Here is a 15,566-nt window from a genome sequence, read left to right on the forward strand (position 1 = left end):
TGTCAGGCTTAGGTGCCGGCTGGGGTTAAACCATGACATTGGTACTACTGCATTCTCTGTTATACAGACAGTTCCCCAGACATTTCAATCACAGCTAGCATGACTTCCGCTTTTCATTTGGTCATGATCGTACAAATACCAGGGAGACTCCTTTCCCTCTTGATCAAGTTCTGTAATACGCTACAAGGGGAAAAAAGGGGGAGGGCATAGTGTCTCTTTCTATATGTCCCTCCCATTTGAATTTCTATAGCAGAAGATTGCAAAGACATAGCACTCTCTGGAACTTTGCTCAGAGTTATCTTCCCTATACAATGTGGTAATGTGTCACACGTGAAGGCTGGCTACACTCAATGAGAATTGCATTGAACTGTATGTAAGATTTCAAATTCAGTAGCCTCCAGACACTGATAAAGGAATTGGCAGTTCTTCCTAAATCCCATCTGATATTGGCTGATTTAAGCTTGACATGCACTTTTCAACATACAAGGCTAAGGTCTTTACTACAACCTTACAGAAGAAATTAATATACGTGAGGAGATGGCAGGATGCAGAGAGGAAGGCGCATCTACCCTTTTTGCCAATAAATATGATGTCAGCACAGTAGAATGCACTTCTGTATCCTCTCTCAAAGGAGCTATAATAGACTTCCAGTAATAAACTTCTCATTTGATGCTTAAAGGTTATTTTTTGTATGACAAATAAATGTCTCCTTCCCAGACTGTTATGAATCAAATCATGTAATACACAACCAAAGCTGGAGATGACAAAGACCTATTAGGTCATCTACAGCATGTTCCTTTGCCAATGCAAGATTGCTCCCTTCAGTCTTCTAGTACCTTCTTCAATTTACTCTGAAGTCTCCAGCAAGGGAGCTTTCGCCTTTTCTTCAGTAAGCTCTTCTGGTATTACAGAGATTCAAGTTACAGGAAGGAATATGCTAACATATTTATAGATGCTAAACTCCATTACTTATATTTCTACCACTTTTCCTACCATAGACCATTTTTTTTTTTAATTGGGTCACTGGAAAGCTATTTTTTCCCTGTGTGTTAGGGTTTTTCCTTCCCTTCTTTGTCCCATGCTGTTTTCCTTCCATACCTCTTTTCCTGTCATAGTTTGTTTTCCTTACCCCTTCCCAGGTAAAGGTCATTTTATTATCTTTTTTGCCCATAATTCTACCTTCATTAGGGTGATTTATATTATTCTTCTATTCTGAATATTGCCTGCAACTATCACTAATTTAGTATCATCTGCAAATTTCATTAACAGGCTGTTTGCCTTCCCTAGATCAATTCAACTGGGTAATATTTTCAATTTATTATTGTAAATTTGTACCCAGACATTTTGACCAATTAAAAGAGAGTATAAGTACATGTTTTCTATTTCCCACACAGTATTTGTTAATTCTGTTCAGTTTACCAGATAGGTCGCCATAGCTGCCCCATTAAAGAACGCTCACAAATACTTAAAATAAACTACATAAAATACTTATTTGCACATATGAGCCTACATACATCTGATATCATTATTTTGCATGTGTAAGCAGGCAACTGCTTTTTGTTTAGTTGTTTTGGGTTTGTCTTGAATTTAGAAGCATGAAGTACCACACCCAGACTAACTATTACCAGAGAGGGAGGACATTTGTGAACATCCCGTGAGTTTTCAGAAATAGTAGCTGAGTTTTGTAGGGGTTTTTGGTTCCCAGGCTAAGCTGCTGCAAAAGAGTTCTAAATTTAAGCATGATACTGTGCTTTCCTAACCTCAAAAGACATTCCTTTTCCTAACTACACAACAATGGCCACATTGACCACTTCTTTTATTTAATTATTATAAAAACCTTTTCTCTTGTTAGTAAGAAAGAAGATGAGAAAAGTAACTTCGCATTACGATCTGAGTGGTTGCAGCACATCAGTTATATTTTGGGGTCTCAAGTCAACATATTCAGGAGAGAAGCACTGGTATATGCCTAACCTCAGTCCCAAATAATGTGTGGAAAGCAACTACCAAAGCAGCAAGTGACTTGCATTAACTTTCAAAAGGGACTCATGGTGTTCCTCTTTAACATACCTGAACAAAACAATATTATTTTGAATATGCACTGAAAGTTACAGGTTTCAGCAAAGCAAATAAACAATTCTTATTTCCTGGGCATCAATATTTCTACTAATTCCCTACTGATGACATTTAGTGAAGAAGGCAGGCAAGTGAAAGCGAAGAGTCAACATCATATTGGATAAATGTGACCTGTGAATTGGAAAGTAACATCCAGGCAAGGCCAGAGAGTGTCAGCGTTCAATTCCAATGCAGTGTAAGAAAGCTATTAATGAGCTATTTAACAGTTTCATGTCCTCACACATTGCTACTGAGCTCGCTCCAAAGAGCTCCTATAATAGCCTTACCAGCTTCCCCTAAGCAAGGATGCACGGCCTTTGAGGTGTCCTGTGGGAACCCTGTAAGGACAGGGCCATCACAGTATGCAGCTCTTTTGTTGCTTTATTTATGCTCTTACCCCAACACTGATCACACAGAGATCCTTTGAAGTTGGATGGTTTGCACTGCACCTGACCTTTGTGGTTCCATTACTGACTCCACACCTCTTTTGCTAATGGACTGTTCTTTAGAAGAGCATCTATATTCAGTTTGGCTAGCTGCTAACATTCCCTTCCTGAAATGTTAGTAAGCCTCGAGGGTTTGTCTTATATCTTTATCCTGTCTGGAAGTCCTGTAATCTAAATTAAACTTATTCCCACCTCTTCACCTTTTCCAGTCCCTGAACTGCTTTAAGCCTTATCCCTAGCCCGCAGAACTCTTCATTGCTTTCCCCATTCTCACAGTCCCTTTCATCTTCACATACCTTTCCCACTGCCTCCAGCCTCTATTTTAAGAAATTTCTTGTCCAAAGACAGAGAAAAAGGGGAAATTAAAACAGATGCTCAAGCAACTGTTATTTATACTTCCTTTATCCCCACACAAACCATCATGCAGAACCTCTAAACAGAATATGAACATCAAACAGCTTGACTCTGCTCAGAAATCCCTATCCCGTGACATTCTAACAGGTTCTGCACAGTAGGACGCAACGCTGCTGGTGGTGTTTCTGCTCAGCATGGAGGAGCACTCCTGTCCCACAGAGCATACACGTGAAATAGGTAGCAAAGAAAAAGTAAATTATCCTCATTTTAAAGACAGGAGACTAAAGCACCGAGCCAGCTAAAAAAAAAAAAACCCATGCATTTTATGCCTGAAATATAACATTTCCCTCCATGAAAAACATCACAAGGCAAACATGATTCTTTACTCTTGTTTGCTATTGTTCAATATTAGCTTTTAGTTTAATTTCTGGTAAAGACTTTTTAAATGTTGAAATGCAAAACTTTAAGTACTAAACTAAAGCACTGAGATGAGAGAACATGCACCAAAACAGCGACTGACAGCCGACTTCAAGGACTTAATGAGATTTATTAGAAAAGATCCTGAAAGAAACACAAAAACATACATACACTTTACAAAGTGAGGCAAGTGACCCCAAAGGATACTTTTTTATTACTATTGTAGTCAATGAAGGTCTAGGATCCACAATATTTAAACATGTGGATCTTCAGCACTTTTCTTCATCATTTTCCCAGAAGATGTGTATCAAATGGGTCGGCGCAATCCCAAGCACGACTACAGGCTGGGCGAGGAATGGATTGAAAGCAGCCCTGAGGAGAAGGACTTGGGGGTGTTGGGTGACGAGAAGCTCAACATGAGCCGGCAGTGTGCGCTTGCAGCCCAGAAAGCCAACCGTGTCCTGGGCTGCATCCAAAGAGGCATGACCAGCAGGTCGAGGGAGGTGATCCTGCCCCTCTACTCTGCTCTTGTGAGACCCCACCTGGAGTACTGCATCCAGCTCTGGGGTCCCCAGTACAGGAGAGAGACATTGAGCTGTTGGAGCGAGTCCAGAGGAGGGCCACAAAGCTGACTGGTGGGATGGAGCACCTCTCCTGTGAGGACAGGCTGAGAGAGCTGGGGTTGTTCAGCCTGGAGAAAAGAAGGCTCCGGGGAGATCTAATTGCAGCTTTCCAATATCTGAAGGGGACCTACAGGAAGGATGGTGAGGGACTGTTTATGAGGGAGTGTAGTGACAGGACAAGGGGTAATGGGTTCAAGCTGTAGGAGGGTCGATTTAGATTAGATGTTGGAAAGAAATTCTTCACTGTGAGGGTGGTGAGGCACTGGAACAGGTTGCCCAGAGAGGTTGTGGAGGCCCCATCCCTGGAAGTGTTTAAGACCAGGTTGGATGAGGCTTTGGGCAGTGTGGTCTAGTGGAGGGTGTCCCTGCCTGCAGCAGGGGGGCTGGAACTAGGTGATCTTTGAGGTCCCTTCCAACCCAAACCATTCTATGATTCTATGAAATAGAAAGAGCTACCAAAGATATTAAAGGCGGCAAAACTTTAATGACATGAACCCCCCACCATTAAGGATTCCACGCACCATTCTCTTCTAGTAAAACTGGGCTGATTTAGATTGGTCTATTTAGAAAACAACCTGTGGAAGGCAGGAATTGCCCATAACTACACACATGCTCCCTGCCCAGCACAGCAGAGTGCCAGCCTTGTTTAGGGTCTCTAGCAGGCATAGGTAAGCAATAACTGATGGCTAGCTGTGAGTTCAAGAGGATTATAGCAAAGCTCACTTGGGTTGCACTTCCACTGGGATGTTTATTATTGCAATTATTACTGTCTTTCAGCTTAACCTCTTCCCCTGCTTCCCTAGTTTTCATCTGGGGGGCTTGTTTTATGTTGTGCCTTTACCTTGGAATTTCAACTTAATTGTTTTAGATTAATTCATACTGGTTTATTTTAATATTGTGCCATGTGGGAGTCAAAACGGGGAATGAGGGCCTCTTCAGACCCAGAAAAGGCAGCTGGCTCCACTTGAAGAAACAAGCAGCCACAGTGAGGGAGGTGAACCCTTGAGACTCATTTTTTAATGGGAGTTTTAAATGGGTGTTTGTTTTCCATCTCAGGAGAAACAAAGGGAACTTCTAGGTGAGACAGAGATGCAGCAGATGTGGTCCTGTTACCTTACAAAAAGCAGGAAAGGGAAGTGCTATTCTTTCATTTACCCTAAGATAAGAGATCCATTATGAAATTCTACATCTGTGTGTGATACTCTGATACCTTAGCCATTTAGTCCTTCTCTTAAATAAATATACTTCCACCTTGAAAAGAGCAGGAGATGAAGTCAACTTGTTGAAATGTTTCTCATTTCTATGCAGCATATACTGTATGATAAGCAGTTAAAACTAAAAGTAATATTTGGTACTTGGTATGTCAACAACCTCTCTTTCACTGCCAAATATACTACAAAGTCCAATACAACAAGAAAATTTAAATGGGTTCCAAGATGTAAATGTCTTGGGACAAGGTCAAACAACGTGGCAAGTATTTGTGTGTACTACACATTTCCACCTGATGAAAAACAAACAGGTGTGGGTATTTATTTTTTTGTCAATGCAATAGTAAAGGGCAAATGTGGAAATCCATCCTACACACAAATATTTCTAGCATTAAAAAAAAAAAATCAATGTTTCTTTAACCACTGTACCTAGGCTGCTTTTCTATTAGTTCAATACCTACTGACTTGTGATCTGATGTCTTGTCCACCTCCAAGAATTAAGGAAGGCAAAGGTACATGCGGTCTTCCATTCCTCAGATTCTGGGAAAGATCTATGCCCCATTAAAATAAAAAATAGTAACACCACCTTCGATAGCAAGGTGAATATTGACATGCTTTAAGAGAAACTCTTGTGTATATCAACACCACAGTGTGAGTGACTGTATAATTACAAAAAAAAATCAGGCCATCATTTTTTTAAAAACATAGCAAAAATTCTGTATCTAAAATTCTGTATCTAAGATAGCTATTGTACAAGTGGGGGCATCCAACAAAGGAAAGTGGCCAGCACCTGTTGTGTGATCTATGGTTCAAACGGTTAGTTACTCATCAGACATAAAACAAAACTCCAGATTCATGGTCCATTGGTAAAAATACACTACAACAAGTAAGATTCTTGCCTGAGGTAGGACAAAGCTGAGCCCCATAAACTTGTGAAGCACAACAGCCTCTCCATGATAAATGCTTAATTTATAAACTGGTGGACAAAATATTAAGTGCACTCTTTGATAGTGAAACAATAATGTTCAATATGCCCGCCGCCATACCGTCTTCAACTATGATCCCATCAGGTCACACAAACTAAGCCAGGTCAGCTTAGGTCAGTGTTTGAATCAAACACCTCCAGGAGAGTGCAAGAGTTGCAGAAGCATTATTATGATTCAATTCATAACAGAGATATTTGCTTCAAAGCAGGCTACATAATCACAGTAAGCTAACCATACCTGAGTTAACTCTTCTTAAATTAGTTATTCTTACTCAAGAAACACAACATGGCAAACTTTATAAAATCATTATTAAAAATAAATGTTATTATCAAAGGCTGCAGAATCAGATTACATTATTCAATTATTAGAGGAACTAATGTACCAGAAAAAAAAATTATTATTTTATGAGCTGCCAAATTCTGCTAACTATAGCTGCTGCGTTTACTCCCTCGCAGCTAACCAACTCAAATGAGAATTATTAGAACACTCCACATCAAGGTTTCATGCTAGATCAAACTCAAGTTAGAGTTAATATTCAGGTAGTAAATGGAGTCTGTTCTTCAATGACAACAGGCTTTCAGTAATGACCCAGTATCTAAACAGAATGCTAAACAAAAACGGAGACAGTCAACAATGTCTTTATTTTAATCCTCACCAACACTTTATCGGTAAAAATTACATGCTATATGTTACGCTAAGCAGAGATGAAATAGCCCACTGATCAAGTTCTCTAGCACTGTTTCAATGAAAGCCAAATCAAAGCTTAGGGGCAGCTTATGGAGGTATTTCCTAATGCTTCTCAGATACTAACAGCCACATAAATCTCTGCTGAGACCAGACCTACCTGCTGGCGTGCATCTCCTCCCTGCTCCTGGAAGGCGGCAACTAGTAACAGCCATTTGCGGCCGGTAAGAATATCTACCAGGAGCAAAGAGAGGAGACATGCTGAAGCAGCTAGTTTTAACCGCTCCAAAAGGCAGCCCCAAAACCATCACTCTTCAGCTGAGACCAGAGGGCCCCTTCTCACCTTTAACAGGAGGAAGGAATGCCCAGGTTCAGATAGGCACCAATGCCACTAGCACCTGCCTTCTCCAGAAACCTGTGCCTGGCCAGAGGCATGGCCCAGAGTGGGCTAGTTAACACAAAATCGTGTTTACTAGTTGACAAAGGAAGAAGAGGAGCACCCTCGATGTAGATAGTCCAATAGAGGCAATTACATTTCATTTTCATGCAAATTTAAACACCATAACTGCGCACATATCAGGAGAAACAAATTACAGGTAATTCTGATTTACTCTAGCCAACTCAAACCACAATCAGACTACAGCCCCATAGCAGGCAACAGAACTAGACCCAGCTAACCTAGATGTGTCATGCTTAATCATTTAGCAAAAATTGGTAATGTATTTCTCAATAGAGACTGTGATAAATATTGACAAGGTGTCCAAGATACATTTATGCTATACAGTTTTATTTTAACATGAAAAAGAAACTGAGTTTGTTTCATTGTTCTGTTACGGTACTACCTGGACTCCAAACTGCTTCTGGATGATCAAAATACAATGTTCTTACTGCTGCTGCATAAGGCCAAACACAAACCAACAGTGCCTTTTATAATTAAGTCCATTAATAGCTGACTTCCCTGCATTTACAGGAAGATGAACAAAATTGTCCTGATATTACCCTCACAGGAGAAAGTTTTTTGTCTCTTTTCAGACAGTCTGTCTACAAATACCATCCTGTGGTAAGTGAAGTTGCAAGTGCATTTGTCTGAAACTATGTAATGGCAGTTTCATTTAAAATAGTATGTTTTGCTTAGATTCACTATTATTATTTCTAGTCAGAAGAGTCCTCCTCTGCAGAGGACAGAGAACTTTAATTTCAGTCAATACATGTGCACCATTTGAAATCAATATCTATAGAAGATATATTAAACTTCACCTGAAAAATGCCAGTAAATAGAGCCAATTATCAGATTAATTTTTTTTTATATTCATGAAATAGGAACAGTCATTGTCAAGATAAGCAATCCATTAAATGACTGACTGATTTGTCTCATAGCTGGAAAGATTTAATCTTTAGAGCATGGGAAATCTATAAAAGCTGTGAAGTCAACAATGTATGCTGCCCACAGAAATTCATTATTTTTAGGGGACAGCTATTCCACAAAGTGAGCAGCCTCCATACAAGCGTCCCAGTTCACGTTATAAACATAAATTAATTACGTTGAGCTTGAGATGTTTATGGCATCCCTAAACTGTGTTTTAAACTGGCTACAAAAAACTAATGATCCCTAGTTTTGAAATGGCCAATGTATGGTGCTTGAATTTCTTGGGGGGTGGGTAGCATCGTCTAATTTTAGATTATTAGGTTTGCTTTTCCTAGTGTTTTGTGACAAAAATGTTGCTCCGGTGACAATAGTGCTGGTCAGAGAAGCAGAGAGAGAACACAAGGCAGGAGCTACAGCTGTTGTTACTCACCCTCTCAACAATATAATCCCAAATCCACCAGTCAGTATAGAAGCCTCTCTACAGTAGGACTTCCCTCATTTCTCTAGTTTCGTGGAGTTGCATTACAAATATTTTTTACCAACATTGAAGAGAGAGAAAGGAATGAGATTTTTCTTTTAGTTTCTATAGGTAATCAGCTGTCAAGTGCTGCTGATATCGCTTCACCAAATGCAGCTGAGCAGCACTTAGCCAGCATTATGAAACGTGGTTCTCAAGACAGACACTTCATATATGCTCACAGCTTTAAATAGTTTTAGGGCTCTCTTCACCATAAAAGAGCTGCAATGCTGCTTGCTAGGGAAGCCTTTAGAGTGACTGAAGCATGAAGACTGGGGTCTTGCATCTAAATGAGTTATTCTGTACCAGCAATATCAGCTAATATAAGTAGTCTGTGAGCATGAGGACAAAGGGTGGGTAAGACAAGCTCTCCTCTTCTGCACAGTGCTAAACCTGATTCGTTCTGGGAAAAGAGCCAGTATTTCCAATTGCACCTACCTGCAGTAAGGACTCAAATGTGTGAGTTGCTGAGCAAGCACAGCTGCCTCTAGGTCACCCAGCACAAGGGGTGCTTAGCACCCCGGGAAATCAAGACCTAGTCTGCTTTTAACAAGTGCAGAGTACCTGCAGTTCCTATTGGTTTTACTGGGAGCACCCTTAAGAAACTATAAAATCATGGGTAAAAACATTGAAAAGGATATTTCCTGTCTCTCCTCAGAAGCACCTAGATATGCGGCATGCACTCATGCTTCTTCAGTCATGGCCTGATTTTCACAGACGCTAAGGAAATGCTTACAGCCCGAGTCTGCAATACTGTACTAAAATCTCCAAAGATCACAGATATTTCATATTGAAATCCAGTATCAGTGACCACGTTTCATGTCTTTTAAATTCACCACTATGATTATAACAACATCCCATAAAGAACATTTTATTTTAATTTACTTTAAACAATTCTCTGCAGAAGCCTCCTCTGCCAATCACGCAAAGAACGCTATGACTGATTGCTAGAAACAGTCACAGGAAATAAATGGTTAATATCCTAAGTAAGCGAATGTCCGATACCTGGATCTAAGCACTACCGCAGGTGAATTACGAAGAGAGTTGGAAACAAACATATTCATAAATAGAAAAAGAGGCGAAAGCTGACCACTACTTGTCATTTTGGGGTTTTGACTGAATATGGCCAAAAAAAAGTCACTTCTCAAAGCACCCACAATTCCAATGCTGAAAACACATGACAAATGCCTTGAAAGGAAAATGGAATATGAGCTCCTTACCCCCTCACCGCAGAGGTAATTGAACATATCACGTGAAAGCAGGCACTGTAATAGCCATTATTAACTCTGTATTTTAAAACCTGTGAAAAATAACAGGACAGCCTTATTCTGTTTATGTCAAAGACAAATGCTTGAGCTAGTTCGTATTGTGTGACCCTCTCTGACATGCATATATCGATACAGATCATAGCAAAAGCTGGTTTAAGCATGTCTGTATTACAGTCCCCTTCTTGCTGCTTATAACCCTCTGATGCAGCCAGATTTTTCTTTTTATAAAAGGCATTACACAATTAGAATGGACCTGTTTTACACAGAATTTGATCAGCAAGACGGCACTTCCCCATGAATTCTAAGGAGCATCATATTTTCTTCATGAACCGTAATTGCATAAATACCAAAAATTCCAGAAGTATTGTCAAGTGAAACATACTCTCAAAGCACAATGATATGTCTGCATATAAATTGTACACGTGCATCAAATACAAGTTTTTATAAGAATTAAGGCTTGAAAAAGTCCAACTTGTACTTTTTTTTTTTAGCTATGTTGAGGACAACCCATTGAAGTGTCCCAGTGGTGCTGTGATGGCCAGTACAAACAACACGATCATGCAACGCTTAAGTCTGATGCCTGGTTTGGTTCCGGCAGTGCCAAACTCCCAACGTTGGCTCTGCTCTGTGGGGGGGACACAGGGCTGGAAGAGCTCAGACCCTCATTCTGCCTCCAGCAATATCCCTGTCCCACTCCTCCTCCAGATACAGATTTTTGTTTACATTCACTGTAGAAAGCAAATCACCTTAAAAGCCAAAGTTCTGTAATATTTGGACCAATGGGGTCCTGGGAATAACTGAGGTGAATCTGAAAGAAAATCTTCAGACAATCAATGTTAGGTGCTCTATATACCAGCTTCTTACCATTGCTGATGTCAGGTGCTTTACAATGCAACAGCTATGGCAAATAATCTGTATGCAATCATTCACTGAGTTACAATGTTTCAAGATAATACATTCATAAATGCATTCTGTTATCTTCTTGCAGCTGTTTTGGGTGTGGTTTAGTGCCTAATAGTATGATTTTAATACCATTCATAACACGGGGGACCCACACACGTTCAGTTTATTGGGAGCTACTGTGAACCATACAGCTGAGCCTTGGTAACCAACCGTCTGCGCGCATTTTGAAAATGTGAAATAACATGTATTGTCTTCTACTATTTTCCAGGTAGTGTCTCAAAAAATGAGCTTACTGCAGACAAACATGTTTTACCTTGCATTTGTTAGGAGGACACACATAGTTCCCGCTGCTTAGCTGGCACGTAGCGGCTTGTGGAGATGAGGTATCTTGGGATCATTCATGCACTGTACCTTTTCTCTGTAAATGCACTTGTTTGCTAAACATTATCAGTTGTCTACCTCGATAAATTTTACTCCATGATTTAATTTGAAATAAATTGCCCTTTTTAAACAATGACTCATTGTTAAGTGTAAGTTCCACACCTTGTTTGGCTTTCAAGGAATTCTCCCCTCTCAAATCCAAAAAGCCTGTGGTGGAGGACCAAACACACACCTAATGAAGGCCTTCCCTTGAGAACAGAGCTAAAATAACAGTCATTTCTACCCACAGAAATACAAGTATCGGGATTCAGCTCTCTCAGCAGACACATCCCTTGGTACTGAGTTCACAAGTTGGCCTTTAATGTCTGTATTTATCTTCAGTACCTTGACTGACTCCTTTCCTAGAGACTGACAGACTGCAGACTCACAAGGCAAAAACTTCAACAACTTTTGCCAAACAAGTCTCTCATCTACTATATACTGCTCCTGGCTTCCTCTTGCTGAATTGCTCTGCAGACAGAGTCTTCCAGCCAACAGAGTGATTCCTTCCCATTGCTTCATTGCAATCAATGCTGCTCTATAAAGTATGTCGGTTACAGCTACATTGATTGCAGTGACAAAAAGATTCATTTCTTCACTCAAGCTTGCTAATGAGTCCAAGGAAGGTTTTAGAGCAATAAAAGCCCTTTCTAATGACTAAAAAAATAAAATTGTTTTTACTCCCTGCACTCTTTATTTCTATAAATGCCAAATAACCAGCACTTACACAAGATTTCAAGCTCAAGGAGAAGAGGAAGACTGCAAGAACGCTAATGCGAAGGGGCTGTAGTATTACTCTTTGCTAGCGACTCTACTTAATGCAATGTATAGCATAGCATCAAGCCAGAGCCTGCCCAAATTTAAATGCTAAATAGGGATAGCACATCTATGTGAACAAAATTGTAACATAGAAGTTGCAATTCAGTGTCTTTCTGAAGGCTGGATGAAGGGGGTTTTTGTATGGGCAGCCCTATAATTAACATCTAACTTCTGATTTGTTTTTTCCCTGATTCATTGAACCATTGACTTAGAAACAGGGACAAATTTAATCTTAGAATCCCAGTTTTAAAAAAAATCTTTACATGTTAGCCAGTCAGTTTGGAGTGCAGTGTTGCTGCAAATCGTTCAGGATTTCTGTATAGGTTCAGCTCCAGTCCATGTGAAAAAGAGAAAAACAGTTAGAATAGGGCTTTTTTTTTTCCCTTTAGGGCTGGTACATTCTCAACTATTCATGGAGAAATTTCAGAGCTGCACTATCAGTGTTTTGATGATGTGCTCATATAAGATGGTTTTTTCCCTTGGCTAGGACAAGCATTGTGCCACAGATTACAGGATTAGAAAAAAATAAAAATCAGAGACAACAGAATCTGTTCTTTTGTTTTACTGTTTAAATAAAAGCGGTTTTCCCAACTGTATCCCAGAAGGAAAGCAGCCTCCCAGTCAAACAAACACACATTAAGTCACAGTTCTCTAGGAAATAATACCCTTTGCTCCTGAAAAAATATACCAAGTACATTGCTTTTGACTTTTAAGCTTCCTAGTCACTGACCATCAAATTTTGCAAAATGCTGACTTCTGAGATAAGGGCTCATAAGCTTTTTCATTGCTTTTGGACCTGTGCTTAGACTTTTCTGAATCCATCACCTTATTTACATTGTCTATTGGCCTTTCACCTGCCTCCACGATTTGCTTTCTCAGCTATGAAGGACAGTTAACTCTACAAGAATATCAAATGCCAAGTTATCTCTATTTCACAAACCATCCAGATAGAAAAAAGCATTACATACACCTTGTAGGTAAGAAACCTGTGGCAGAGGTTAAGGACAAACTTTTCAAAGCATGCTCTCCTAGTTCTGGGATTCCAATAAAAGAGAGCAAGCAGCTCGGCGCATATGAATGAGTAATGCCTGTAGTTGAAATTACAAGTGCTTGGGGCAGCTCGATGGGTTCACAAAAACACACAGCTGTAAAATGAGAGGTTACTTATGACCTGTTTCTCTCACAGGCTTAAAAAGGTTGCTCAAACACAAGTCAAGAATGGAAACCAGAACCTCAAACGTTCATTTCTGTTTTTACACCAAACCACCAGGACAACAAAAGGCAGACAGCATCCACAGAAATGCCCACAGCAGGATGTAAAGCTTATGTAAAGGATCTATTTCAGGCCCTTCGCACAGCTGTCGTATACAGGCGAGGTAAAACACGCACGGCTGCACTGCTTCTTTCCGTGCTGTCTGGCGATGCCACCTGGCAGAAGAGGTGGCAATGCTGGGCAAAACCCCAGAGGGTTGCTTTCGCTTGTGCCAACATCCAGCAAGACCTTTTGCCAGACAAAACCTTTTTAGAGCAGGTGACTGCAGCTACCTTCTGACTCAATTCCTGAGTGGCATTTAACTTCATACCAGCATATAACTCGAAACCATAAGCCCATCCTCTTGCTTTTTTCCCCATTTTAAGCAAAAAAACATGTTGCAATAAAATGCCCACCTTCCAATCCCATCCCTCTGCCTCTGCTCCACTTCAGGGGGTAACTGAACATACAGGGCAAGCAACAGGGTTACAAATTTTCTCCTTTGCTTTGCAAAGTTTAAAATCCTTCAGAAATTCCCTAATCTCATTTTTCTCCCCCGTTTTAGCCAGACACATTCACATGCCAGATGGGTTTTCCCCGAGCTCTCACACCACTAAGAAAACTGCAGCATTTTTTTTGTTAATTTATCACTGTATTAAAATATAAGAAGTGAACCATCCATAGATAAAATGAATTATAGGTATACCTCCCATACATTCTGTACATCATGCTAAGCAAAAGCTGTGTTGTGTTAACTGTCAAGCTGAGAAATAGCTGACATTTGTTATTTTAATTAATAGTTTACTTTGCTGAAATAAGCTTCTATGAGATGCTATGACTTTTATTAAATCTTCACTACAGCATTATTTTCACAGATTGGGAGGCAAAAACTAATTTTCAAAACCGCTTTGCCCTACAAGGTCATTGCCAACAGCTTGAATGCACATGTCAAGGAGACATCTGCTTCAGAGATACCAATCTATGTTAAATGTGCATTATTTCAAAAATTTAAGATTGCAAAAAAATGATTATTCAGTAATTATGTATTTTTTAACTGGTGTTTAGTAGTAAAGATTTTTATCCCCTGTGGATTTTTTTAATATTTCATAACTGCCACCCTGATTTCTTAGACCTCAGCATTTGCTTTAGAAATCACAGTAAAGCATACCCATGGATGAATTCAGACAGAAAAGCTGTCTGTCACTGATGTAAATCATTACACAATTACACAGTAAGTTTATACATTTTCTTTGCCCAATATTTTGAGGTCATTGATGACACCAGAGAATTTCTCTTTTCTTTGAAAAGAACAATGTGATTTTCAGCTAGACAAATTTATTTCATTTCAAACCAATGCAAGTACACTTGGCAAAAGAGAAAACTTCTTGGTACACTGACCCAGTGATTCTCTGGATGCAGTTCTTAAGTTAGCAGTTTCACAGGCTGTACTGTCACTGATTTCAAAAGAGCTTCATGTGTAAAGAAGACACAATGTTCTGGAGAGCCAGACCTTTTCTTCTGATTCTTGATGCACTTGAAGATGGTAAAGCAGGATACTGTTAAAAACAGCACAATCTTCCCCCCCCCCCCCCATCAATGTATGAAGATCAATACATCAATTGATTTTTATGAATTATATTTCACTTAACTTTTTTTTATTGAGGTCTAGCCTTACGATGAATAAAACTTGTGCTCTCAGGATTGATCTGTTGCTTCATATTAATGGAAAGATTCCCATTGACTTCAAGCTCTCAGTGCTAGAAATAAGAAGCCTGAATGTTTATGACTATGTAGTATAACTGCAGACAGGTCATAGCTTGCTCTGCCTCCACTCTGAAGTGATTAAAAGTTCCATTGTCAAGATTAAAATAGACCTAGGATTTTTTTATTTGTTGGAATATAAATATTATGCTTTGAATTTTAGAAGATGGAAAGTTCTGCTCATCTACTCAGATATTTTTGGTTTATTTTCTGAAGAAAGGGGGGGGGGGGGGTTGCTGCTCAAAAGCAGTAGTATTAAAGTTGTTATAGCCAACTTTGGTCTTAATGATCCAAGAGTGGTACAGGTTATGGAGAGAAAGAAAATAATTATAGACCAGTACTGGAAAAATGGACAGGGTTTGGGGCTAAAAACCTTTCGTCAGGGCATATGCATAAAAGAAAGAAATATACATTTGCTTGAATATAGATT

General features: G+C 39.6%; 1 long non-coding RNA gene across 1 annotated transcript in view; it reads right to left on the reverse strand.

Annotated features, from left to right (window-relative positions):
- Positions 1–15,566, reverse strand: part of LOC142602751 (uncharacterized) — a 231,117-nt gene that overhangs the window by 137,199 nt on the left and 78,352 nt on the right. The gene's annotated exons all lie outside the window — the stretch shown is intronic.

The sequence above is a fragment of the Balearica regulorum genome, chromosome 8 (genome assembly GCF_011004875.1).
Source record: "Balearica regulorum gibbericeps isolate bBalReg1 chromosome 8, bBalReg1.pri, whole genome shotgun sequence".
Taxonomy (NCBI): domain Eukaryota; kingdom Metazoa; phylum Chordata; class Aves; order Gruiformes; family Gruidae; genus Balearica; species Balearica regulorum.